At 40.8% G+C, this 27,288-nt stretch overlaps 1 protein-coding gene and 1 pseudogene across 1 annotated transcript in view; both read right to left on the bottom strand.

Moving 5' to 3' along the window:
- Positions 1–27,288, bottom strand: part of PLCXD3 (phosphatidylinositol specific phospholipase C X domain containing 3) — a 135,203-nt gene that overhangs the window by 52,062 nt on the left and 55,853 nt on the right. The window lies entirely within an intron of this gene.
- Positions 13,876–14,456, bottom strand: LOC132232517 (BCL2/adenovirus E1B 19 kDa protein-interacting protein 3-like; annotated as a pseudogene).

The following is a 27,288-nucleotide window of genomic DNA, read 5'->3' as shown; positions in this document are numbered from 1 at the left end:
AAATACAGAAATGTCATGTTTAATTTAATCTGGAACTGTCTGATATAGTTATCTTTAGTAGATGGTATGGGGAGAAAATGTCAGCACTTTCTAAATATGCAAAACTGACAGTTTGGATCTGGTATTGGCAAATTTTAACAGGGATTGAAATTGCTATATATTGATTAATATTTGCTATTCAGTTATTTGCTAATATAAATTGAGAAACTAAATCTGTACTATAGCTGAATATAAAAGAGAGTCTGTGTAAAGAAAGGAATACAAAAGTGAGTTTAAGAAGTGTTGTAATTAAATAATCTAGGCATAAATAAATAAATGAACACTCAATATAAGAGCTAAATTTAAGTTAATTTCCAGGTATATGAAAAAGGGTGGATGAGAGTAATTGGTTCCTTTTGTAATCTAATAGAAGACATCACTGGAAGCAAGTAGAAATGGAATTAAATATAACTAGATTTCTTTTTCCAGAAAGGAGTGGGGTTTTGTTTCAATATGACTTTAATTTCTACATTCTATCATGTGGCTATATGCCAATTTTTTCAAAGCCTAGGAAATTCCTCACTTTTGAAAATCCTGTAAAAGGATATTATAGTTTCTAAATTAAATTACTTGTTGACATTTAAGGAAAATGTGTTATTAAGGTCAAAATAAGGTAGTGTCAAAATAAAAATTAAAAATAACTAATAGTCAGGATAAGACATTGGTACCCCACCAATATTTGTTCTAAGCTAGATGACCCTGAGGTGCATGTGCAGCGTTTGGGGCAGAATTATGTACCCAAATACCAACAGTATTTGGAGAAGAAAATTAAATCATCAATCAATACAAAACACTATGCATTTCAGGACAAAAAACGTATCTAATGTTGGCCCAAAAAGTACTATTTTCATGACTTTTAATTTCATTCGGAATAGTACTTTCTCCCTAATTTCATCATTTTTACTAAACCATTAAATTTTCTATTTGAACTTAAACCAAAAATACAGCAGTACTTTATGACCTTTTAATAACAGAGAGAAAAAGTCTGGCCCAGTCCTGTGTCCTTAAAACCACAGAGCCCTGACCACCAGCAAGACAGTGCCTAAGCATCATTTTTACTGTTCTTAGCTACATCCACAACCTCTCTGATTATCTGGCCTAATATTTTGCTTCTACACTGGTTGAGTATTACTGGGCTTCTGACCTCTTATCCTTCCTTTGTCCATAGCCCCAAAGGCATACCTTGGACCCGCTACTTAATGATGTTCCTCTGTCTGAACTGAGCCTCTCAACTTTGAGCCTGATTTGCACCTCTACTCAGAATAGAGCCGACCGCTACCATTGTGAACCCAGCCAATCAAGTTCATTTGTTTTGGCTCTGAATGAGTGAATGGAATGGAAAAGGTTCTTTTCTTTCATTTCTTAGAAACAGGCACTTTTATTTTTTCTCAGTATGCTAGATTTTTCCCTCACTGAGGCAATAGGCACACATCTAAGATGGACCCCAACAATCCTGCCTCCTGGCATTCACATCCCTCCCGGAGTGTGGGCCCAATCTAGTGACTTGCTTCTAATGAATTAAGTAACACCAAACAATGGGACACCATTTCTGAGATTCAATAACAAATGATTGTGACGTCCATCTTGCTACTCTCTGCCTTGCTGATTTTTGTTTATTTTGTTTTGTTTTGTTTTTGTGGGAGAGGGAAAGACAAAGAGAAATATCAATATGAGAGAAATACATATCACATTGATTGATTGCCTTCTGCACGTACCCTGACTAGGGCCCAGGCTGGGGAGGAGCCTGCAACCAAGGTAAGTGCCCTTGAACAGGAATCCAAGTGGGACCCTTTGGTCCGCAGGCTTATGCTCTATCCACTGAGCCAAACTGGCGAAGGCTGCCTTGCTGGCTTTGACAAAGCAAAGCACCATGTTGGCAAGCCCCATGTAGCAAAGAACTGGGAATGGCCTTCCGCCACCAGCAAGCTGGGAACTGAGGCTTTCAGTCCAATAGGCCCATTTCAGACCACGCTGAAAATAAATGAAATCCACTCTCGGTTTCTAACTGTCATGGAGGAGAGAAATACCCAAATTATGGACACAGTATTAATTCTCAAATCACTTTTTTAAAAGACTTGGGAAACATTTTATTTACTTTTCCACATTACCAATCACTAAAATGAGTACAGTGGGGCCTTGACTTACAAGTGTCCCAACTAATGAGTTTTTTGAGATATGAGCTAAAATTCGGGTTACGAGCCAGCTTCAGATACCCCACTGCTAGTTGGCACAGCAAACGTCACAGTGAATGCCACAACATCAGCCCAGCATCATGTGTCATTGTAATGGTGAAAATTGATTTGACATACAAGTAATTTGAGTTACGAGCTCCATCACGGAACAAATTAAACTCGTAAGTCAAGGCCCCACTGTAGCTAGTATCTTATTTCTCCTCGGGAAAGCATAGCACAATTGAGTGTCTATTACATCCCAGGTCAATCTTAGGTCACAGCATTGAGAGCTACTGGCTTTGGTCCCACAGCTGTCTTTGAAATGACGTATCAAATCACTTTTTTTTTTATTTCAGCAAAAGTTTATTTAACAGCAGTTCAACAATTTTGTTTAACAGCAAAGGTTTATTTCTCACTCGGTAAAGCTTTCTGGGCAATGGACCTAGATAGACACCTGTTGGTTCAAGCAACTCCCCAGGGCTTCCATTCATGTGGTTTATTTCTTTCTTTCTTTTTTTTTTAAATAGGTGATCAGAATAATAATTATTATAACAAAGCAATACTACTGTGCATAATTATAGCTAACATCTATTCAATGATCAAATCACTTTTATTTGGTTTGGAACTCAATCAGTTTTTTCTAATTGTAAACACATAGTGTTGAATCTGACAGGAAAAAAAAACTTTAAAATTAATTACTTAGTTCTTATGTGACAATATACAATTAATCTCATTAATTTTTGTTTACCCCACTGACTAAACTGATCAACTTTTTGGATTTTTTCGGAGACAAAGACCAGGCCTTATTCCTGGTACATAATCGTGCCTTGGTCTCCAGGACATGACCAGGTCTTTGTGGACAATATAAGAAATTTTGAGGCCCTAGCCAGTTTGGCTCAGTGGCTAGAGTGTTGGCCTGTGGACTGAAGGGTTCCAGGATCAATTCTGGCCAAGGGCACATGCCTGGTTGTGGGCTCCATCCCCAGTAGGGGGCATGCAGGAGGCAGCCAATCAATGATTCTCTCTCATCACTCATTTTTATATCTCTCTATCCCTCTCCCTTCTTCTCTAAAATCAATAAAAAAATATATTTTTACAAAACAACAAGAAGGCCCACTGCTTGGGAGAACATATTTGCCAACGATATCACTGATAAGGGTTTAATCTCCAACATTTACAGGGAACTCATGCAACTTAACAATAGGAGGATAAACAATCCAATAAAAAAATGGGCAATGGACCAAGATAGACACTTTTTGAAAGAGGACATACAGAAAACCGAAAGACATATGAAAACATGCTCAAAGTCACTAATTATACGAGATGCAAATCAAAACAACAATGCAGTATCATCTCACACCTGCCAGAATGGCTATCATCAACAAATCAACAAACAACAAGTGTTGGAGAGGATGCGGACAAAAAGGGGCCCTTCTGCACTGCTGGTGGGAATGCAGACTCGTGCAGCCGCTGTGGAAAACAGTATGGAGTTTCCTTAAAAAGTAAAAATGGAACTCCCATTTGACCCAGTGATCCCACTTCTAGGAATATATCCCAAGAAACCAGAAACACGAATCAGAAAGGATATATGCACCCCTATGTTCATAGCAGCACAATTCAGCATAGCTAAGATTTGGAAACAGCCTAAGTGCCCATCAGCAGATGAGTGGATTAGAAAAATGTGGTACATCTACACAATGGAATACTATGCTGCGGTAAAAAAGAAGGAACTATTGCCATTTGCAACAGCATGGATGGAACTGGAGAGCATTATGCTAAGTGAAATTAGCCAGTCAGAGAAAGATAAATACCACATGATCTCACTCATTTGTGGAATATAGAGAACTACATAGACTGATGAACAGGGACAGATCCAAAGACAGAGAAACAGCGATCAGACTATCAATCCCCAGAGGGAAAGTAGGGGAGGGTGGGGGTAAGGGGAAGAGATCAACCAAAGGACTTGTATGCATGCATATAAGTCAAACCAATGGACATGGACAACAGGGGGATGAGAACATGAGTCGGGGGGGGGGGGGGGTTGGGGGTTAATGGAGGGATGAGCACACATTTGTAATACCTTAACCAATAAAGATATTAAAAAAAAAAAGATGGAACCTGGCTAGAGAACCTGGCTAGAACCTGGCTAGGCTGCTGATCAACTGAAAAAAAAAATAGATATATTTTTTTAAAAAAAGATCTTAAAAAAAAGGAAATTTTGTGTCATCAGAGAAAATGCATGCAATGAACCACAAGCCAAAACACTTCTAGAATTGAACAGAACATTAAAAACCACACACTTGTAATCTAATGTGTATACTTCTCTTGACATAAAAAACATGTAGAAAATACATTTTCAAATATTAAATAATCCCAATATATTTCACTATATTGGAGCACTGAGATAAATCCTTTCATAAAGAAAAAATCAAAATAGTCATGCTGTGGTTTCTCTTTGGGCAAATCTGTGTCTTTCATATTGCGAATAGCCTTCTCCCTCAGCCCATCTCAGAGGCAGTGAGAGGAAGGAAAGCAGGTTGGTTTCCTTGCTTAAGTCTTTTGATCAGGGATCCCAGAGGCTAAATTTGAGAAGCCCGATTCCATCGATGCCTCCCAGGGGTAGAGAAGCTCAATAGTCACCATAATTTCTTTAAATTTCCTGGGTGGATCCTGTAGGCCAATGGATAAGCTGGCAGTGAATAGTTTAAGAGCAGCGGTGGGTGTTCCCATCAAGGAGGGCAGAAGAGAGCTCGCTCCAAGGGCCGCCCTTTTGAAACCATTAAGCCTTCTTTTCACATGAAATTCTTTTCAAGGACGATCAATATGCATGCCAGAAAAAAATAATTAAAAGAGACCCCAAGAAGTGGAGCAGTCCTAAATGACTGCCTAAACCAGCTCACTGTGCATTCTCCCTCTCCTCTGGGCATCCGTCCAATTGGACCCTTCTCAGCATAGTCCCATGGAATCCGAGGTTGTACACCCCATGCTGCTAAGCCAACGACAACAGCATCACAACCTTCTGAGCCTGGCAACACAACATCGGTGAGGGCAGCTTCCAAAAACAGAAGGTTCTGAAACTGGGAAGAATCTATATCCAACATGTGCAGATTTAAGAGGACAATCGGTGGGTCAGCAACATTTGTTGGGTAATTAGAAAGAGCAGCAGACCCAGATGCTTCCCTAGAGCAGGGGTACTGAACCAGTGGTAATTCTGACCCAGGGGACATTTGACAACATGTGGACACTGTTTGTGTTATCACTGAATGGCTACTGGCAGCTAGTGGGTAGAGACCAGGGATGCTGGTGAATATCCTACAATGCACCAGGCAGCTCCCACAGTGAAGAGTCAACTGGACCCAAATATCTATAGGAACAAGGCTGAGAAAGTCTGTTCTAGTGGAAACTATGCAGCCAGATAAAGTAATTTCCACACACTCTGAATTGCTCCCCTCTACTTCAGTATACACATTTCTCACACCTATAATCACCTCTCACACTTCCCATGGGGCCATCCTCCTCTGAAGCTGTTTTAAACACTTATCGCAGCTGGAAATTATCACACATGAAGCACTGCTTCTGAATTTGCTTGAAACCCAATGGAATATGTGGCTTTGGTACTGGTTTTTACTAATCTCTTGATTTTTCACTTCAAAATGTCTTTCATTGGTCCTGACAAGTTCTCAAGATAAATCTTTCAGGCTAAAATTAAACCGTCCAGATAGATACCTTTTATTCATTGATCTCCCACTCTACTCCAGAAGCCCCTGTGTGGCACAGGTTTTATGGGGACAAGATTTAGCTAGTTGTCATTTATTAAATAAACTGACTGTGTGCAAAACACCGTGAAGAGAGATGTGTATGTGGTGAGAAGAGATGGGGGTGAGGGAGATTGAGATAACAGCACTTATCAAGTAAGGGAAGGGAAGGTAGGTTCCTTCTATCAATATTTCTTAGGCCTTACCTCCTTCTCTGTAGTCTTAAGCATTTGGTAGGTATTTATGGAGTATCTATTTTATGGGTCAGGAATATGGAAACAAAATAGTATACAAGACTCATCTAGGCTCTGTCCTTGTGGAGCTTATATCATAGTGGAGAGAAATAGGCAAGAAAAACCACCACTCTCAGAACACGTGTTAAATGCTATGATAAATTGTATGTGATACCTTTTGATAAAATAGTAGTTCAATCCTGCGCTGAATAAGATCTTCTAGTGATCATCAATAACCAAAGCTGAAGAGCAAGAATAAAAGCCCAAACACATGCAATCATTACGTTTATACTTTTTTAACGTTAAGGTGCCTATGGATCACTTGAGGACCTTTCAAATCTCTGTGTTTCCACATGCGTAATGGCCATTCTACCAGAGGCAGTGAGTCAGAGAGAAGGATGAATCAAGGATGGCTGAGTAAGAAAAATTAAAGGTGGTGCCCATGAAAGCAATGTGGCAAAGATTAGGGAGAAAATGGCATATTTTGTCAGCGATGTTGGCCTGGGCTGTTTTAGGAGAGCCTAGAGAGGAACTCAAAAGGGCCATGCGTATTGACGAATAATCCAGAAGAGAACCAGAAGACCGTGCTCCTCCTGGTACTCGGCTCCGCCTCAACTTCCAATGGGCCAGGACAGCCCAAGACGCAGAGGACAAGTCTGGACCTAAGAGAGAATTGTGCTTTGTATAGGTCACCGTGGTCGGCAAACTGCGGCTCGCGAGCCACATGCGGCTCTTTGGCCCCTTGAGTATGGCTCTTCCTAAGCCTTAGGAGTACCCTAACTAAGTTAATAACAATGTACCTACTTATATAGTTTAAGTTTAAAAAATTTGGCTCTCAAAAGAAATTTCAATCGTTGTACTGTTGATATTTGACTCTGTTGACTAATGAGTTTGCCGACCACCGGTATAGGAGAAAACAAAGGAATCTGATTTGCACAGCAGACTGTCTGGTTCTTCCCCATTTGCTGCCCCCAAAGATGCTCAATGAGCTCGAAGGAAGAGGACTCGCGAGAGGCTTTAGCAGCGTGTGGCCCAGGGTCCTACGGCTGCTCAAGATGTGTCCCTCTCCCTTTGCTTGCTGGACTCCAGCTACACCAGCCTTCTTTCTGCTCATCAAATGCTGCACCAAGCTCATCCCAACAGAGCCCTTGTGCTTGCTATCCCCACTGCCAGCAATGCTCTGCCCCTAGTGGTTTACATGGCTGGCACCTTTTCATTCAAGTGTCGGCTTGAATGTCACCTTCTTCTTCTTCTTTTTTTTTTTTAAAATATACTTTATTGATTTTTTCACAGAGAGGAAGGGAGAGAGATAGAGAGAGTTAGAAACATCGACGAGAGAGAAACACCGATCAGCTGCCTCCTGCACATGCCCCACCAGGGATGTGCCCGCAACCCAGGTACATGCCCCTGACCGGAATCGAACCCAGGACCTCTCAGTCCGCAGGCTGATGCTCTATCCACTGAGCCAAACCGGCTTCGGCGAATGTCACCTTCTTAAGTAAATCTTCCTGTATCTAAAGTAGCTAATTCGTCCCACCCTCCCTGGCTGTCTATCAGTCCCTATCACATGGTCAAGTTTTGTTTTTTTCATGGTATGTATCTCTAGCTTCAACTTTCATTTTATTTAATTGCTTATTGTCTATCTATTCTCACCAGAATTTAAATTCTATGAGAATTATGATCAAATTATTGCTTACCACCATACTCCCAACAAAAGGCACAATGGTTGGCATATAAAAGATGCTCAATAAATATTGCTGTAGGATATAATACCTTTCCATCTCTCTAAACCTCAATATCCTCATCTGTAAATGGGTCTGATAATACTATCTACATATAAAGATTATAAAATAAAATCTATAATAAGCAAGAAATAAGTTTCACAGAAAATACTTGATATCAGCTTTTATTATCACTATTAATTATTATTTTTGCATTGTTAACTCTGAGCACTAATTGCCTGACACAAAGTAGGTTCTCACCAAATATTGGCTGAATGAATGAAAGTTATAAACACTACAGTTTCCATAATTTCTGAGAATTACTCAATGAAAATATTGCCATAGTATACAGCAGTGCTTCAGATAAAGTGTTTTGAAGTCCTCTTTCTTTTTGATTCCCTGGCTCTAAGTTACCTCTTCTGTACCAGATGCAACAACACCAAGACCCACCATCTCTGGAAGGCTTTGCTCGTTATGCACATGTCACTCCAGATTCTTAGCACAAGTGTAGGGTGCCCTGATATCCAGACACAGACAGAGTACCACAGCTTTCCCTCAACCCAGGCCACCTGTAAGAGGTGCAAATGTAGGACAGCTCTTCTCCTGGTAGTTTTATCCCTGGGACAGGTTACAAAAAACTGAGCATCAAGGGCAGCCAGTGACAAGCCAAGGAGACTCAGTCATATCCAGGTAATGTGCCTCAGAGGGAAAGGAAAGAAAGTTGACAAAAGAGATGTGGTTGACACATAGCCTGGTCTTTCATACCCCTCTTTAGAAGCTAGTGGTTTAAGACTCTGATATTTTATTAGTAGTATTACAGTTTGCATTCAACACTATTTTGTATTACTTTTAGGTGTACCACACAGTGGATAGACAATCATATAGGTTACAAGGTGTTCCCTTCAATATGTCCAGTACCCACCTGGCAACACACATAGTTATTACAATACTATTGACTATACTAGAGGCCTGGTGCACAAAATTCATGCATAGGGAAGGGGGTCCCTCAGTGCGGCCTGCACCTTCTCGAAAGCTGGGACCCCTCGGGGTATGTCTGACTGCCGGTTTAGGCCTGATCCCACTGCGGATTGGGCCTAAACCAGCAGTCGGACATCCCTTTTGCAACCTGAACCACTAGCCCCTAACTGCTTGCCTGACTGATCACCCTAACTGCCTCTGCCTGATTGCCCCTAACCACTCTGCCTGCCTCCCTGATCACCCCTAACTGCTCATCTGTCTGCCTGATCACCCCTAACCACTCGCTGCGGGGCAGCCAGCCGGGGTGAGGGGCCATGGTCGTTCTGGTCTCTGGTCATTCTGGTCCTTCCAGCGTTTCGGTCACTGGGCTTTTATTATATAGGATTGCCTACGCTGTACTTCACATCCCTGTGACTATTTCATAACTGCCATTTTATACTTCCTAATCCCTTCACATTTTTCATCCAGCCCCCAACCTCCTTTCCCTTTGGCATCCATCAATCTGTTCTTTGTATTATGAATCTGTTTCTATTTTGTTTGTTCATTTATTCTTTAGATTCCACATGTAAATAAAATCATGTGGTATTTAAGGTGCTGATATATTTTATTGTTTTTTTTATGTCACCTCCTTCCCCTGGTTTCTCCACTATAACCTCTCTGTAGGGGCAGCATGCAAAGCTTGGGGCAGCCTTGAATATCTATAAAAACAAGAGCAGCTCTGATTCTCTGGGCAGACAGAATGAATGGCCTGGGGAAGAGAAGGGGCGGATTAGATAAAACCAAATCCATATCACTAAAACCAACTATTCTGAAAGGAAAAAAAAAGCTCTATTGTGTTTTTCCTCTAAGAAGAAAACATATGAAACATGGCAAATAAACAGCTCAATTATTATATTCTCTTATATTTAAGAGCCAGAAGGCCTCGGAAGCCGATTTAGCTTTGTTCTTGCATGTCTGGCACTATTGGCTTTCCTTTTATAAATAATGAAAATCTGAAATAACACTACATTACCCTTAATCATGTTTGTGCTACAGAAAGAACATCTACTTGAAATATAAGCCTTTGATTCTATGATGCCCTCACAAAACACCACTTCTTGCCAACAGCTGGATCTTTTTTTTATCAAACAAATGTTTGCAGCATGGGGATTATTTCTCCCTTTGGTCTTTCTTCCAATCTCTCTTTCACTTCCTCCGGCCTTGGGATTTGAGATCTGTATATGCTGAGAACAGCTTATCTCCTCTTGCTTTCAATCTCATGGCAAAGCTGGGATAATAAGAAATATCTATGGATTGGGGGCACACATACAGATGCATTTCTAAAAAATAGAATTATTAGACTTAAAAAATTCTGAATAGCATCACCTTAACACTACAGGAAATTGTGTCCCATAAATCCAAGAACATGCACATGTATTACATTCCAAACAAACATTCCCAAACCACTCACCTCAAAGTACACATTTATATAAAGCATTGCTTCTTGCAGTTACTAGTATGTTGGTGATACAGAGCATTGATCATAGAGATTCTCATTCTTTCTCTTTCTTTCTCTCTCTCTCTCTCTCTCTCTCTCTCTCTCTCTCTCTCTCTCTCTCTCTCTCTCTCTGATATTTCTCTTACTTTCAGATGAGAAACCCATGTATCTACATTGTATCTAGAAGGGGTAATGGCTGTTGTTGTTTGTGAAAGTAAAAAGTTATGCATGAATATTAAAATATATTAATTGAATACTTGAGTAAGAATTAACTGAGTATTTAATAGGTACCTAGTTGACATCCTGCTCTATGCTAGCCCTGGATGTTAGAGAAGACAGTGATTCTCTGACATTTAAGACATTCTCTAGTCTCTCATGGTATAAACAAGACAGCAAAGGAAATGTTGGGAGCAATGATACCACAGACTAATTCAGGGACTGGTGGTCTTGCTCTCCACCAACTTTGCCCTACCCCCTTTTCTACACTATAGCATGTATGTTGTTTTTGTTGGCTGCAAAACAAATGTGATAATATTGAGGGATAGTTTAAAAATAAAAAATGTGCAATTTTCACACCCTCTATCCATTTACCCACACATCCTTTGAGTTTGGGTCCATATGCATTCATACTTTACATAGCTAGATCAGTATATACCAAACGCATTAAATTATGTCATCAATGATTTTCTATATTACAATCTGCAGTTTAAATGATTGCATTATATTATATAGGATAATAATTTTTTTTAACAATTCAATTGTTGTGTCTTGTGTTTTTTCCCTTGTTTTATTTTTATTTTTCATTTTTTAAAATTTCTTTATTGATTAAGGCATTACATATGTGTCCTTATCCCCTCATTACGCCCCCGCCCCCAACTCATGCTGTTGTCTGTGTCCATTGGTTAGGCTTATATGCATGCATACAAGTCCTTTGGTTGATCTCTTCCCCTTACCCCCACCCTCCCATAACTTCCCTCTGAGTTTTGAAATTCTGATAGATGATTCTCTGTCTCTGGATCTATTTTTGCTCATCAGTTTATGTTGTTCATTATATTCCATAAATGAGCGAGATCATGTGATATTTATCTTTTTCTGACTGGCTTATTTCACTTAGCATAATGCTCTCCAGTCTTGTTTTATTTTTTATCTTTTTTTATTTATTTTATTTTTATTTTATTTTATTTTTTTAATTAAATCTTTATTGTTCAGATTATTACATTTGTTCCTCTTTTTTCCCCCCATAACTCCCCTCCTCCCAGTTCCCGCCCCACCATCCGCCCTCACTCCCCACCCACTGTCCTCATCCATAGGTGCACGATATTTGTCCAGTCTCTTCCCGCATCTCCCACACCCCTTTCCCCCCCAAGAATAGTCAGTCCATTCCCTTTCTATGTCCCTGATTCTATTATGATCACCAGATTCTTTATTCACTTGATTCTTAGATTCACTTGTTGATAGATGCATGTTTGTTGTTCATAATTTGTATCTTTACCTTTTTCTTCTTCTTCCTCTTCTTAAAGGATACCTTTCAGCATTTCATATAATACTGGTTTGGTGGTGATGAACTCCTTTAGCTTTTCCTTATCTGTGAAGCTCTTTATCTGACCTTCAGTTCTGAATGATAGCTTTGCTGGATTAAGTAATCTTGGTTGTAGGTTCTTGGTATTCATCACTTTGAATATTTCTTGCCATTCCCTTCTGGCCTGCAAAGTTTCTGTTGAGAAATCAGCTGACAGTCATATGGGTATTCCCTTGTAGGTAACTGAGTTTCTTTCTCTTGCTGCTTTTAAGATTCTCTCTTTATCTTTTGCTCTTGGCATTTTAATTATGATGTGTCTTGGTGTGGTCCTCTTTGGGTTCCTTTTGTTTGTGGTTCTCTGCGCTTCCTGGACCTGTAAGTCTATTTCTTTCACCAGGTGGGGGAAGTTTTCTGTCATTATTTCTTCAAATAGGTTTTCAATATCTTGCCCTCTCTCTCCTTCTGGTACCCCTATAATTCTGATGTTGGTACGCTTGAAGCTGTCCCAGAGGCTCCTTACACTATCTTCGTATTTTTGGATTCTTTTTTCATTTTGCGTTTCCGGTTGGGTGTTTTTTGCTTCTTCGCATTTCAAATCTTTGCCTTGATTCTTGTGCTCCTCTGGTCTGCTGTTGGGAGTCTGTATAGTATTCGTTATTTTAGTCCTTGTATGCTTAATTTCTAGTTGTTTCTTTATCATAACATCGAGGGTCTCATTAGATTTCTTGAGGATCTCACTACATTTATCGACAGCTTCTAGACAGTTCTTAAGAGACCTTAAAAGTGTGGTTCTGAACTCAATATCCTCCATTGACAGTTTTGTCCTGTTTCTTTGTCTCCGCATCTTTTATGCTTTCTTGGTGCACCCCCTAGTGGTCTTCGTGCACAGTCCTGTTGTACTTAAGCCTTAATTGTTGTCGGCAATACTGGGGGTGATTTGACCTCTAGGCTAACTGGCTATGAGAGTCAGCTGTGTCTGCAGTGGGAGAGCTTCTGTGCTGGGTCTCTAGGGCGGTGCTAATCTAGCGTTTGCCTGACGCTATCCGGCAAATGGCTATGCGCAGGGCTTGGGCGGGCAGGTCCCTGGGGGTTTACAGGGAGGGCCGGAGCGAGCAGTTATGGTTGCTCTCAGTTCCGACCCTAGGGGCTCTGCCTCACAGAGTCCCAGCAACCGCTGCAAACCTCGGAGAGAAAGCTGCCTTCGAGTTCCGACCGAAGCCAGACAGTCCCGCTTCTCCTGTTTGAGTCTGGGTCCCTAGAGACTCGCCCGGATCTGGAGCTCAGAGTCTGAAACTCCCTCCTGATTGAAAACAACAACCGCGCCCTCCGCCTCCAGCCCGCTCTGTGTGCACTCCGCACCTTAGTATTTCACTTCAGCACTGTGCCTCCTCTGAGTCTGGGTATGATATTCTCTTTCCTCCTAGTTGTAGAATTTCCACTCAGCCAGCCTTCCTGTGGTTCTGGATGATGTCCGTTCCATCTTTAGTTGTTTTTTGAAGTGGTTGTTCGAGGCAGCAATCTCCGGTGTTAACCTATGCCACCATCTTGGTTTCTCCAAATCTATTTTTGAATAACTATAGATTTAAGCTTAGGGAAGCTTGCCTTTGCCTTAAAAAACAAAACAAAATAGCAAAGTTTTCATATCATTTGCTATCCTGATCTTGTTTTAAGACAGAGATGTAGTTATCTTGCAAGAGCGAAAGTTATACCATGAATGGTGCAGGTCTAAGTCTGGTGATAGTAAAAGGAGACAATAGCATTGTGGGCAGAATTATTATCTGCTTGTGCCATTTGCAGAGAAGAAGCCCTTTCAAATGTCTAAACATCAATAAACGCTGTTAGAAAATTCTAAAGTGTCTTATAGGCCAAAAAGGGAATGAGGTTTGAATAAAGTCCTGGATTTGAGAGTTACTGGAGCTTGGATATGTAAAAATAGGGTTGTAGGCTGGATCATGCTTACAATGGTCCCAAGTTTAAATCAACTACGATGACAACACACCACTTCCAGGGTCACACGCTCTTCCAGGGGCTCTCGTTCCTTCAGAAGGTGCTGACAGAAGTTCACACCATCGTTTTCCAAAGTAGATGCCGATTCCCAGAGCCAGAACATGAGAAGAAGAGTGAGAAAGGAAACCTTAAGCAATTATTCAGAGAAAATCCCCTTTCTCATGACTCCTCTTTGGCTCATGCCGAAAGAAACAACATTGAGGGGCCTGCAGTGGAACTCCTTACGTAGAACATCTCCAGGCTCACTGGGCCGGTCGGACACCCAGTCTACACTTTTCTTCAAAGCATCACCTTCTTTCTCTCCTTCTACAACCTCTTCTGATGGAGCGGTGGTCCCTGCTGCTGTGCATTTCCACATCAAACACAATGTGCCCTGCTCCTGTGGGGAAGGGCTGTCGCCGTGAGAACCGCCTTGTGAACTATTCTTCCTAATTCTTGTTGTTCATCCAAAAGAATCTTCTCCGTGTCTCCAAGTGGATAGAGGATGAGGAACAGAGGTGTTCCAGACCCTTCCTTTCCCCCCATTGCCAGGATCATTGCCATTGCTGCTGCTCATGGTGAGGCCAGCTGGCGGGGTCAAGGCTGTGCCCCTTCCTCACAGGGGTGGCAGCTGCTCTATTAAATGTGATGACACTGTTGGCTGTTGGAAGAGCTATGGCCGCAGCTGGACTGACTCTTGTGCTCGGGCAGCAATGCAGTTTTACTTCTTTTAAAAATTCTTAGTGGGTTAGCTGAATTAGTTTCTTGGCTGTAAAAGATTTTCCTATTTTTATAATTAGTTCAGGCAACAGTCATCTTGCCTTTGGGGTGGGAGAATATAAGCATCACTATGAGTAGTCTTTGAGTCTAAGTAGAGTGCATTTGCTTCTGCACTTCACAACATGGTAAACAGGTTTTTAAAAAAAGTCTCTTACTACAAAAACTACATGAACATATATCTTTAAAATATTTTATTTTAAAAATGCACAGATGAGCTAGTAAGAATATAAGGAAAATCTCTAACATGCAAAACGTAACCAAAGAGCAGACAGAATCCAGTAGGCTAAGTTAGCCCTGAAGCCTTGGCTGTCATGAGGATAATAACCAATATAAAAACCTAGGGCTTTAGATTTTTCGGCCTGAACAAGCAGTGTTCACATAAAGCTAAAATCTCCCCAAGGGCTATAGTATAACCTCCTACTCTCAATAAAAGTGAGGCTTCTCTACACCAAGGGAGTTGGAAAGCAATTTTTCTGTCTTGGCCTGGCTCTAGATTGGGGCTGGTAGGTGGAAAGAGGGAGTAGGAATTACCTTTGGTGGGGGAAAATTATCCAACTGGGAAAGGGTACACTGTGGACTCAATTGTTTGGGGGATTTATGAAATCTGTATGGTGGTTATTAGGGTGATTATTATATTTTTATTCTGTCAATGTTTATGTCCTTAATATTTCTAAGTCAAAGGGAAAAAACAGAAGTAGCCTACAACAAAAAAAAGATTTTATTTTCAGATTATAAAACATTTAAGGTATCGCTAATTAATGCCAATTAAGAACTCCAACCTCTCATATTGAACTATAATCCTGTTTTTTCTACACTTAAAAAAAAAGAATATTTCAATTCAAGAAATCCTAGAAGTTATATATTTCATCATGGCAGGTGGCTGAGTTCAGTAAATCATTCCCAGGATGCTTTGCCTAAGATTAACCAATATTGTGTGGCTCCTTGGAATAGCTCCAAAACAGGCTTTCCACTTTTAAAAAAGTTCATTTTAAAAAAATATATTTTTATTGATTTCAGAGAGAAAGGGAGAGGGAGAGAGAGATAGAAACATCAATGATGAGAGAGTATCATTGATTGGTTGCCTCTTGTATACCCCACACTGGGGATTGAGCCTGCAACCCAGGCATGTGCCCTGACTGGGAATCAAACCACCATGAACTCCTGGTTTATAGGTCAATGCTCAACCACTGAGCCTCACTGACCACTTGACACAACCTTGAAGACAACATCCATCTTGGCTCTAAATCAGAAAACCCATCAACAAATGGTTCTTTGGAGATGGGGCAGAACTTTTTGGCAGATCCATATTTCCTTTGACCATTCAATTTGCACTGACCATACCCATCTCTGAATTCTTAGAGCATGTTTACCCCCTAATCACACACTCAGTTCTATTCTGCATTTGATAGGTATGTAGAATATCACTTCAACGAGACCCAAAGCTCCCAAAGAAGAGATTTGTTTTGCAGTCCCTACACTGTCAAGCACATTTGCAGCTGGAAGGAATATTATCTGCTTTAAACTTGTCAATTTATATTTGAGGCAACTAGTCCTATGAAGTGACTATCTGTCAGAGCATCACCAGAAAACCAATGTCACAATCCAATTGGGATAATTCAAGGAGAATTTATTTCTAATGAGACCATGTGGATGGGGTATAGAGGGACCATGGTTTATAATATAGTGTCTCAAGACTAGTAACAGCAAAGGATAAGGATACATAAAGAAGTTTTAGGGAAAGGACTTACCCATCCCAAAACAAGCTCAGAGAGAGATCCTGGGCAATACACTCCAACATCACTTTCCCATATCCCTCAAGGTACCTCCATTGGTCAAACCCATGTGTAAGTTTGAGAACACAGACCCCGTTAATGAATTATATAATAGTCAGCCACCTGGAGCCAAGGGCAAGGTAAAGGACAGTGGGGAGGTATGGAGGGAAAAGAAATAATATCGAGGACATATAGCTTTAGCTAGAGTAGAGTTCTCCTATTTCTAAGTCCACTATCAACCAAAATATAACTCTTCTCATATTTCTCAAAATGCCTAATGAGTTGAGTTCAACTGAATGGAATGAAAACTCCTCAACAAGAAGGAAGCTCTAGGCACCTAATGTTGAGTCAGGGCCCAAAGAGGGTGGTTCTCAGACCTTTCAGAATTGGAATCAGATCCAAGGGCTGTACTCAGAAGCAGATGGGAAGCCAGAGTAGTGCCCAGGGCCAAGTGAGTAGAATGTTCCAAACAACAAGATCCATTCAGCATCCTCTTTTGCTAAACAGTGACATGGCCAAGCATATGGCAGACCAGATACTCTGTGAAGTGTAGTACCATAGCCAAAGACAGACTTGGTCTCATTTAAAAGAGACATGCTAGTATTTAGAATTTTTTGGTTTACTCTGTGAAGCATATCTCCATGTCAGGAGAGATCTGGCAGGTGAAGAAGTTCAAGAACTGTTGGTGTATTTTGGTCCATACCTAAGATCCCTGCCTCAGTAAGAGGTAGAACTGAACTCTAGAAGAAAAGAGTAGATGCACACCTCTTTGTGGGCTTGAAGGCAGCTCTCCTAAACCTTCACTATAGCAAAATCCCCCAAATACCAATTAATCCAATATGAACAACAGCCACTTCCTAGGACCAGTCATCAGTCAGAAAACACTGAGATGCATGTACAGGACAAGAACAAAGGTGGGGACATTTCAGGATGAAATAGGAGATGTTTTCTAGACTTCTCTCTTTCCTTCTCCAATCTGTAGTTAAGGCTAATGGTGTCCATTTTCCTTTGTGGACATACCTTGCTGGGCAATTATGATAATCAAGTGAAACAGTGAAATAGCACTTTATAAACTGTAGGGCTCTCTACATATGACTGTTGTTATTATTACCCACTGTGGGCTACCTAAGGGTCCCAGGAAGGAATACCCATTTCTACCCTTAGGGTGGTTACCATCCAGGGAGACGGTTTCATAGCTAATGCCTGCATTACAAAGAGAGTTTCCCGTTGCAGTGGGTGGATAAGGTCATAGAGTGTGTCTTCTCAAGACCCTCCACTGAATATCTGGTCAGGTTCCTCCTTCCCAAACCAGGAAACAGTATCTAGAACCAGATGATGACACTTGGCTCAATACCAAGCGAGGGGCTCAGGGTTCTGTTTGATCAGACTGTGAAAAAAGTACTCCCTTGTCTTTTGTTCTATCTGGTGAGGCAAGAAGACAGAGCTGGTGGCTGAAAAATCAATAGGAGAGGGGCAATCAGGCCTCTGAGAAATCCTTGGAGACATCCCAAGGGAAGGGAAAAAATCCTGGAATAGAGTAACACATTAATATTAACTACTCTCTGATTAGCAGCTAATTGTTGGAAAAGAGTTTACCGACCTTTTCCCTGACAACTAGGAGAGCTGTCAGGCTGTGGCACAGACCTGTGCTGTATAAGCCTGCAACAACTGGACTTCTCCGAGGAGGCCAGGCTACCTGGGTAAGGTAACCACGGATACTTGGAAAGCACAGCCAAGGAAACGTGCCCACAGTGCAGCCTCATTTGTGTACGTCAGACTGGCTGAGCAGGCTGAGGTTTCTGGAGATCAGGATATGTGGGCTTGAGGAAAGAAAATATCCTCAGGTGTTGTTTCAGCTCACTACTTACTAATAATTTGCTATATTCGTGTATTGGTTTTCAGAATTCAAATGGCATGGTAAGGTGTCCGAATCTACGCTCTGTCAAACAATTAGACAATAAATGTAATTGCCTCTTTATCATGAAAAGAAAATTGTCCAGAATGGCTTGGAATAGTTTTTCAAACTGAAATGTAGGTAGATGACAGTGTGGTGTTCTAGAAGCCAATTCTTAAGCATGGTATGTGTTTCTAGGACATCAATTTTATCAGATATGTGAAGGAAGAAGAGGTTATTTTCGTGCCACACATGCAAAGGAGAAGAGGACAAATTTTTCTTTTGATTTTAAGATAAAACATGAGGAATCAAAGACTTTCTCCCTGTGGCAAGTGACTCTGGACAGACCCAGGCACCCCTGCTTGGGTGCTGCAAATATAGCCATTACAGTTACTTGGGTAGAAAATTCTAAGGAATTCTGGTTATGTACAGCCCTATGTGGAAGCAAAGGAACAGGCAGTGAAAAGAATTTAGAAGGTCTTTTATAAACCTAGAAGCTGAAGACAAAAAATACATGTGTTACATTAATTTTCTTTTTGGTAAATTTTACTCAGTATTTAACATGCGCCAGGCAACATCCTAGATACAGAGTCAAACACAAAGTTGAATGCTACATAACCTCATTCACAAGTCCTCCATGTTATGAATTAAACTAGATTAATGGTTCCTAAAGTAGAAGAAACATCTCCTTATTCCCCTTCTTCTTCCTGCCACCTCCCGCCCCCTTCAAACACATCTTCCACTGCAGCTTCCAACTGAAAACCATCCTCTCATAAACTATCTGAACCTTTTGTTACTCCAGCAGTGACAATGAATCAGCCATCGTTTTCTGAAAGAATATGACCCCCAAATATTTTGTCATTCCCTATGATTCACCATGAAATGGTAAACCATCACACTCCCAAAGATTACACTGTTTGTTTATCATAAAAGACTCCTTGTGTGAGGCGAGCAATAGCGTGAGAAGGAGGCCAAGGCTGAGCCACAGGCAACAGAGTTCTAGGTCCTGCCATCTCGGAGGAATGACTCAGGCCACAGTCCGTGCTGGGTGGACAGTAGGTCTTAATGTCATGAACAGTGCCCTCTTCTCTCTTGTATAGACTAGAAACAGAAAGGTTGGAAGTTTGGCAGAAGAAGAGTTGGGAAGTAATAACTTTGAGAGAAATGCCCTGATGGGTCCTCAGGAAGAGGAACAATGGGGAAATGCAGCCGGCAGCAAGGGTCCCTCCCAGCCCGAGTCTGCTCAAGATTCTACAGCCAGTCTCCCCCAGATGAGATAAAACTCCCTGTCCTCAGGGGTAAACCTCCCTACTGTCAGGTTTAATGATAACAAAAGAATAACATAAAAAATTAGGGCCTATGTCCTATACAGTGCATTCATTGTTTAGAATAATTTCCTGGAATATTAGAATCAAAGAGCCAGAGCAAAATCCTCACTTTTTAAAAAATAATATAATCTTATTACCCACAAAATCATTCCACATCGACAGTCACATGGAGAGAATGACATTAATGAATTAAATTGCCCTGTTCCACTACTTCTCAGATAAGTGACAACAGGTTAAATGACTTCATCCTGTTGTGCCTCAGTTTCCTTCGCTGTGAAATGGGGAAGATACCATTAACCAACCTCACTCAATTAAATGTGGTAATGCTTGTAAAGTATGTAGCACAAGTGCTAACATGCCAAAAGAATTCACTATTGTGATTATAGTCAGGAAATTATTTCTCTGCCCTTCCTTAGCACGCCCCTTTAGTAGCTAAATAATTCCAAGTTAGTGGTACCTGGAACTGTTCTTCCTTTTTTCTTTTTCCCTTAATGATTTCTTTTAATTATTCTGTGTCAAATGTGTAGTTGCTATAATATTCTCAAATCTTTTCAAAAAGTGTGGAGTATAAATTATAAATAAAAATAAAGACTATGATTATACCTATATTATACCTATATTATTTCATTTATGAGCTTTTAAAAGGACTTCTCTTTATATCTCATTTCTATACACAGAACAAGAAGAAACCTTTGGATGTATATTAATTAGAGGATATAACAAAAGGGAATAGAAGAAAACATGTGTATCACTAAATGTGACATGCTTAATCTATTGTCTGTTTGAGTCTTCCTCAGCCCCAACGTACACATCTTTTATTTATTTTTTTAATTGATTTTTAGAGAAAGGAAAGAAGAAAGAGAGAAACATCAATTGGTTGCCTCCTACATGTGACCCAACTGGGGATGGAACCCGGCACCTTTTGGTGTACAGGACAATGCTCCAAGCAACTGAGCCACACCAGCGAAGGCAAATGTACATATCTTGTAGCGTGGTATAGCTACTATGGAAATCCTAGCCCCAGTTATGCAACAATCTGCAGATCTACTACTGGCACAAATTCAGTGTTCCTCATCCTCTTGAACAGCCAACTTCAAGGTTACCATATTCACAATTTCTTTTAGGAACATAAAGAATAACAAGATGCAAAAGAATTAACCTGGCTGTGCCTACCTACCAAACTCCTTCCCTTGCTAGTCAGCCAACAGGTTAGATCTCTCGGGCTGGGCTTCTGCCAAACCTACAGTGCTTAGCAATCCAATCCCCGCTGCTCCTCTGTGGCAAGTGGCCCCTGCAGTTCTCAGGAGAGAATTTATGTTTACACAGCAGGATAATTACAGACAACAGGCCAGGCCATGGAACCCAGATACAAAATGACATTATTAGTCTTGTTGGTCTTGCCCCACCCCCTAATTTTGTCACACCACCTCTACATTGTCAGCAAGATATTGGTTGTTTCCACTATATTAACTCAGGGCAGCTTCTCTCTGCAGTCATGTGACCAGTTAAGTCCATTATGTGAGGCTACAGGTAATCAAGTCATACTAGCCATTAAGTTCACAGATTGAGACATTTCCCCCTGCATTTTCTGTGTTTTGACTATACATATATATTGATTTCAGAGAGGAAGGGAGAGGGAGATACAAACATCAATGATGAGAGAGAATTATTAATTGGCTGCCTCCTGCACACCCCCCACTGGGGATCCACCCTGCAACCTGGGCATGTGCCCTTGACTGGAATCGAACCCGGGACCCTTTAGTCCGCAGCTCGACACTCTATCCACTGAGCCAGTCTGGCTAGAGCTGTGTTTTTTGCTTTTGATTTGTTTTTGTTTTGTTTTTGAGTTGAATCCTATGCACCAAGTTGACCCCTGATCTTCTGCTCTCCTAGGTGAAGCAAAGACCTTTCCAGTAACCGTATCTGTTATCCTAGAGAAGTCACTTTCCAGTAACATGACAATGGGAAAGTATGCCTGACACTGCGCATCTCTTTCGTAACAGTTGTCAGATCACATTGCTCAATTCTTAAACCCTTGCTAATGGTGTCCTGGACCTTATTTCTAAAATATAAGTAATTTGGGGTTGATAGGGCCCGTGAACTACATTTCTTTTGATAGTCTAGGCCAGTGGTCGGCAAACTGCGGCTCGGCAAACCGCGGCTCACCAGCCACATGCGGCTCTTTGGCCCCTTCAGTGTGGCTCTTCCACAAAATACCGGCTCTTCCAGAAAATACCGACTTCTGCGCATGGGCCACGAAGTTTCAATCGCACTGTACGTGCATGCCTGCACGTGGTATTTTGTGGAAGAGCCACACTGAAGGGGCCAAAGAGCCGCATGTGGTTCGTGAACTGAAGTTTGCCGACCATGGGTCTCTAGGCAGTGGTCGGCAAACTCATTAGTCAACAGAGCCAAATATCAATACAACAATTGAAATTTCTTTTGAGAGCCAAATTTTTTAAACTTAAACTATATAGGTAGGTACATTGTTATTAACTTAATTAGGGTACTCCTAAGGCTTAGGAAGAGCCACACTCAAGGGGCCAAAGAGCCGCATGTGGCTCACAAGCCGCAGTTTGCCGACCACTGGTCTAGGGAGTTATAGGGTGGGATGTTTAGCAGATATTTAAAAACAAAAACTAGTTGGCAGAAACCAGATGGAAGGAAAACTTAAATATAGGTTGATCCCCCCCAAAAAGAATATATACACACTTAACAGCAGATAGCTCAATTGATGTTTCTTTCTTTCCAGACTTAACCCATTGGAATTAATAATTATTCAAAATGTGTATACATTTTTGGGGACACCTTGTGTATGCACATACTAATGTCACCTGATTTTAACAAAAATTCAGACTCAAGTCAACTCAGGTGTCCTGGGCACTGGGTTCTCATGTCCTAGTTACCCATTAATAAAACAAGTTTGATGTAATGACATACTTTTCTTCACATATTTACTATAATTCTCAGTATCACTCATGAAGAAATACACAATATATTTTATATGTTATTTTCTAATATGTTTCAAATATATTTTTCTAATGCACATAAAAGTCACCAACCTTGCTTTAAGAGTTACTTATATACTGTATGTATTCTTTTTAACATGCATATAGTATTTTTATTCTTATTCCATAAGAAGTAGAAAGTACATATTGTTATTTAAAGACTTTTAGAACTCTTCACCTCAGAATTATTATTCATAATGTAGGTTCAATCTGGTCAACAGCCAAATGTATCAGCTTGCTCTTTCTCATAAACAACTGCCTGTCCCTGACTGCTCCTTTATTGGCCCACCTTCCATTTTATCAATCCCAGAAATGGCTTTAAATTATGACTTAAATGTCCTTGAGGAGCAGGACATTTGTGAAGGTAAGAGTGTGAACTTGGCAGCAGTATAAACCAGCATTTACTTAACACTAGCACTTGCCTTTTACTAAACTCCAGGGCCTTGCAAATTTTATCAGCCACTTTCTTTGCATATCTGGGTAGGATGGGTCTCACCTGTCTACTTCCCTTTCTTGGTTAAATTGCCTTGGCTGCCCAGCCAGCATGGCTCAGTGGTTGAACATCAACCTATGAACCAGGAAGTCATGGTTTGATTCCTGGTCGGGCACATGCCCGCATTGCGGGCTCGATCCCCACTGTGGGGCCTGCAGGAAGCAGCCGATCAATGATTCTCTCTCATCATTGATGTTTCTATCTCTCTTTCCCTTTTCTCTGAAATCAGCCCAAATGGGATTCTCCTCAATGGATAAATAACTCATTCTCTCTATTACATTAGGTATACTGTCAATTACCAAAATAAAAATTGCAAGATTATCTAGTGAAAATTTTCACCACTCAGAGAAGCCACTGGACACATGGCCTGTTTTCTACTAAGACTTGCTTAAGAAAGACCAAGTGATCCTCCAATGAAGTCAGGAATGGATGACACTGAAATCTCAGTGGAATAGGACGAAGAAGACACTCCTACAGGGTGTGTGTGTTTGGGGGAATGGACACATTTAAAATCTGGAGATAATCTACCAGGAGGGATAAAAGGGGGAGGGAGGAAGGGAGAATGAGAGAAAACATTAATGATGTTATCTTATGTGACCGTAGCAACTACTTGGTCAAACTGAATTGCAGACTGATTTAATGGTAGTATATGCCAAATGACTTAAGAAAGAGCTTGTGGCTTTGTATCTTACAGGACTGGGACTTCTATGGCACTGAACTTGGGCTCCCAACCATCTTGAACATGAATGTGTTAATATGGCTTCAAATAATAAAAGGAAGCACGGTTGGGTTTATTGTGAATGGATGCTGTGAATATGTGGGCGCTTTGGGAAATAAATGTCCTTGAAAAAGAGAAACAGAAAATGTGATAAGGAGGGAGGATGGAAAAAAAGAAATTGAGGAAGGAAGAAGTTCCGAGACCTTTCTGTAATAGATAACATCTATTCATATCCAAATTGATCCAAAAATCTATAAAATTCATTTGAGGAGTCAGATAAGTTAAAGTTTAAATTCTGCTGAATGTCCTTATTCAGCACCAATTAATTACAAGAATCATAATGTTAGAAAAACATTTAGCTTCTCAGCAACCTTGATGCCTCTGGAAACACTTTTATGTAGCAGAGGAAAGCAAATGTCAAGATGGGGCCTAATGCCAAGTTGGCAAGGCACCTCCCAGTGACAGTGACTCAAAGCAAGAGAGCAAACTCTAGAGCAAGCAAGTCTGAGTTTGAATCCTAGCTCTGCCACTTGCTAGCTGTGCAGCCTTGAGCACGTTACTTAACCTGTCTGTGCTTTAGTTGCCTCACTTACATTATAGGAATAATAATAGTACTTACCGTATTGAGGTGTTATGAATTAAATGAATTAATATTCGTAAAGCACTTTAGCAGTTCCTCGCATACAGCTTGTCAATAAAGTACACATATTTAATTAATTTGTTTTCATAAGAGCAATAAACCCACGGAAGTTTTGCTGAACTGAACTAAACAGTTGCTTGGAACCCCGGTGGGATTAGATTATAAAACCAAAATAGTGAACTCATAAAGAATTGGACTGTCTGTAGTTTTCCAAGGTTAAATATGGAAACGGCAGTAATTTAATTTATTGAAAATAGCTGCAGCTTGAAGCAGCAAAAATTTCCACATCCTCCTCTGACAATGGGATTTTGTGAGGCAGGAATATTTAGGGAAGACACAAAAGGCTTCACAAGTATGGTTGGCTTTTCACCTGCCTCTCTGCTGGGGCCGTCACTTGTCCAAAATTACCTTGGCCAGCCAGCGAGAGAATCCTCTGGCCTGGTGTGTGCTGCATGTGGAGGCAAAGACTCACGTATCTGTTGAGCGACCTATACTTGTTTTTCTTTAGGACGCCTTCAAGGGGGCTCACAGTATGTGGGGCTCACCTAATTTGAAGCTATAAATTACCCAACAGCTTTGAAAGGGGGAATAAAATGTTTAAATGAAATCAGCTTTAAAATAGTGTTGTCAAGTGTAAAGGAAATAGAAGTTTTCACGGAAGATGGATGAAATGTTGGCGCCTCTGAGCCTGTCCCCCAGCCCAGCACAGTCCCCATCTGCTGCTTATCCAAGCTGGCTCTAGGGACAATGCTCTTCCTCTCAGCATTGGCTCACCACTTGGTTGTCCTCTAATGGGTATTTGACCAAATTGCCTTCACTCGGAAATAAGCAAAAAAGGCATTCTCTACTGGGGAGCGCATTAGACTGTGGGCAAGAGTCAGTGAGCAGGTGCACAGAAACAACAGTGACAGGAGACCCACGCCAGCTCCCCAGCTGGAAATCATCCACCTATTTCCATGTAGAAATTTCATCTCTCACTGGCAAGAGGTTGAGTTCCAAGCACTAGATTTGGGGTTATTTTTTTTTATTTTTTTAATTGTTTAAAGTATTACATATGTCTCCTTTTTCCCCCATTGACCCCTCCCTGGCCACTCTCGCCCCCCAGGACAAGCCCTCACTGCCCCACTGTCCCTGTCCATTGGTTATGCTAATGTGTATGCATATAAGTCCTTTGGTTGATCTCTTACACCCTCCCCTCCCCCCCGCCGTGCCCTCCCCTGCCTTCCCTCTGAGGTTTGACAGTCCGTTCAGTGTTTCTCTGTCTCTGGATCTGTTTTTGTTCATCAGTTTATGTTGTTCATTATAGTCCACAAATGAGTGAGATCATGTGATATTTAACTTTCTTGGACTGGCTTATTTCACTTAGCATAAAGCTCTCCAGTTCCATCCATGCTGTTGCAAATGGTAAAAGCTCCTTCTTTTTATAGCAGCATAGTATTCCATTGTGCAGTGTACCACAGTTTTTAAATCCACTCATCTGCTGATGGGCACTTAGGCTGTTTCCAAATCTTAGCTATTGTATTAGTAAATTGTGCTGCTATGAACACAGGGGTGCATATGTCCTTTCTGATTGGTGTTTCTGATTTCTTGGGATATATTCCTAGAAGTGGGATTACTGGGTCGAATAGGAGTTCCATCTTTAACTTTTTGAGGAAACTCCATACTGTTTTCCATAGTGGCTGCACCAGCCTGCATTCCCACCAGCAGTGCACGAGGGTTCCTTTTTCTCCGCATCCTCGCCAGAACTTGTCGTTTGTTGATTTGTTGGTGATAGCTATTCTGACAGACATGAAATGGTATCTCATAGTTGTTTTTATTTGCATCTCTTGAAGGATTAGTGACTTTGAGCATGTTTTCATATGTCTCTTGGCCTTCTGTATGTCCTCTTTTGAAAAGTATCTATTGCCCTTTCCCCTTTTTTGATTGGGTGGATTTGGAGTTATTACAAAAATGTTTATTTAACTAAAAAGTAGCCATAGATAGAACTACTGGCTTATTCTCTGGGTAGACTAGGAATGAGAAAAATCATTATTTATGTATAGTCCTGTGAGTATATGAGATACTCCACTGAGAGTTTGTAAAGGTATATAAAATTGTTAGTACTTCTTTTTCATACCATTTTATTAAGTTCTGATTGACATACAAAATGCCATCCATATTTAATGTATACAACCAGGTGAGTTTGGAGATCAGGATACATCCATGAAACCATCACCACAATCTATGCTATAAGCATATCCATAACATTTTTTGATATTTAGACTTATAAATTCTAATACATTACTTGGTGGTAACTTCATATTAGGTTACAGATTTATTCATATCTCACCATCATTTTTCAAACAAGTGTACCCTAAATTTGCTTGTCAAGGTGGATAATTTTAATGTGAGGTCCTAGAAATGATACAATATGAGTTAGGAGGGAACTATTCACTAGGCATTGCATTAATGGCTGCCTACTTTTATATTTCACCTTCCTATTCTCCACTCAGAAAGAAAACCTCAGAGCAAAATCCAATCATCCTTTTTGTTGGGTTGTTTTTCAGACAACGTGTGGTGTATTTTATCCACAGAGGGAGGTCTCATTGACCTGGCTGACTTGCTGAGACTTACAAATCTCTAATAGAAACGAGGTTTTTGACGATGAGAAGCAGATAGTTTCAGAATTCAGAGGACACTGTTTTAGAAATTTAGGAGGGGAAAAGGAATGTGATTACTTCCAATTTCAAATCACTGTCTTCTAAGTGGCCTGATGGGCACGGGGCCCATGAGGTTT

Source organism: Myotis daubentonii, chromosome 4, assembly GCF_963259705.1.
Source record: "Myotis daubentonii chromosome 4, mMyoDau2.1, whole genome shotgun sequence".
Classification (NCBI taxonomy): domain Eukaryota; kingdom Metazoa; phylum Chordata; class Mammalia; order Chiroptera; family Vespertilionidae; genus Myotis; species Myotis daubentonii.
This window is presented reverse-complemented; position numbering and strand designations above follow the sequence as displayed.